Source organism: Nicotiana attenuata, unplaced genomic scaffold, assembly GCF_001879085.1.
Source record: "Nicotiana attenuata strain UT unplaced genomic scaffold, NIATTr2, whole genome shotgun sequence".
Taxonomy (NCBI): domain Eukaryota; kingdom Viridiplantae; phylum Streptophyta; class Magnoliopsida; order Solanales; family Solanaceae; genus Nicotiana; species Nicotiana attenuata.
Genome location: NW_017688658.1, coordinates 4038 through 5936, shown reverse-complemented (window position 1 = coordinate 5936; position 1899 = coordinate 4038). Strand labels below are relative to the sequence as shown.

Genomic DNA, 1899 nt, shown 5'->3' with positions numbered 1-1899 from the left:
GAATCAGTAACGAAATTCAGTAAAGAAGCAAAGAAGAAGAGAGAAGAGAAAAGAAAAGGAAAGAATGGAAAAGGATGAAAAGAAAGAAAAGTGGATATAATTGAAATATGGAGAATATTTAGTAAAAAAAAATAAATGTGAAAGAGGGTTAGGATAATTAGCCATTATCTTCTATCATATGAGCTATTTTGATAGCTTTTTTCAGCTGTCACGCGCTCCCAAGCGAGTGTTTGCACACGTTATGCTATGTCAGCGACGAGGGGATTTTAATACAAAGGACAATATAGTTCGGTAGGTTTTTGGGGATACCGAATAATCTAAGTAGGAAACGACAAAAATATAGAGTAATAGTTTAAGGGTTTTAGGATATTAGCTCCCCGTTAAACTGTGTAGCAAAACATCATCGTCAAAATCAATTTTGGGAAGTAGCCCTTAGATAAACGTCCGTTAAAACGGTCCTCCCGCTCGCCAGTAAACCCTCCCTCCTTGATCACCTGACAGAAAGGCAGAAAAGCTAAAGATTCGAATCATTTGCAAAACGCAGAAACTAACCAATGGGAACTCAGACGTGAGTAGCCTTCCTCCATTTGAGCTCCGAAGCAACCTACTGGGTAATTTGCTTCAGAGCAAATATACAAATCTACTCGTCGCTCACTTCATCATTAAATTAACACTGCTGCAAATGGACATACTATTTGCTCAGATCCAAGCCGATCTCCGTTCAAATGACGCGCTCCGTCAATCAGGAGCACTTCTCCAAGCTCTCCAACAATCCGCCGCCGGCAGAGACATCTCCGTCCTCGCCAAATCCGCCGTCGAAGAGATTGTCGCATCACCAGCTTCTGCATTTCGAAAAAAACTCGCATTTGACCTAATTCGCTCCACTCGTCTCACTGCTGACCCTATGGGAAACAGTCTGTACCGGAATTCGCAACGATCTCGACTTCCCCGATCCCGACGTTACTGCTGCTGCGGTGTCTATACTTGCTGCTATTCCTTCTTACCGTCTTGGTAAGCTTATTTCTGACTGTAATAAACAGATCTCTAGCTGTTTTGATTCTACGAGTGATAATCTCCGTTTTGCTATTACTGAAACACTTGGTTGTATCCTTGCACGTGATGATCTGGTTACATTGTGTGAGAACAATATGAATTTGTTGGATAGGGTTTCTAATTGGTGGATTAGGATCGGGCAAAACATGCTTGATAAATCTGATGCTGTTTCCAAAGTAGCGTTTGAGTCTGTAGGGAGATTGTTTCAGGAGTTTGAGTCGAAAAGGATGAGTCGTTTGGCTGGTGATAAGCTTGTGGATAGTGAAAATTCTGTTGCTATTAGGTCTAATTGGGTTTCTTCTATGGTTGAATTTGTTTGGAGGAGGAGGAATGCGTTAATGGCGCGGTCGTTGGTTCTCCCAATAGAGAACTTTCGAGCTACGGTTTGTCCGCTTGTGTATGCTGTGAAGGCAGTAGCTTCGGGTTCGATAGAGGTGATCAAGAAGCTATCGAGGTCTTCCAAGAGTGGGAATGCTAGTTCGTTAGAGACTGTGAGTGCGGAAAGGTTTGTGGGTGTATCTGATGTTGTTTCACATTTGGCACCTTTTCTGGCATCGTCTTTGGATCCATCCTTGATATTTGAGGTGGGAATTAACATGTTATACTTGGCTGACGTTCCTGGAGGGAAACCCGAGTGGGCATCCACTTCCATCATTGCTATTCTCACTCTTTGGGATAGGCAAGAGTTTTCTTCTGCAAAGGAGAGTATTGTAAGAGCTGTTGTCACCAATTTGCATCTTCTTGATCTCAGCATGCAGGTTGGTGTATCTGTTGCCTTCTTGTTTATCCTCTTTTGAAGACGAATCCGAATTGTGGATTTGGCTTATTGACTACTGACCCTGTATG

General features: G+C 42.6%; 1 pseudogene; it reads left to right on the top strand.

Annotated features, from left to right (window-relative positions):
* The first annotated feature begins 678 nt into the window (after positions 1-678).
* Positions 679-1885, top strand: LOC109222348 (annotated as a pseudogene).
* The last annotated feature ends 14 nt before the right edge of the window (positions 1886-1899 follow it).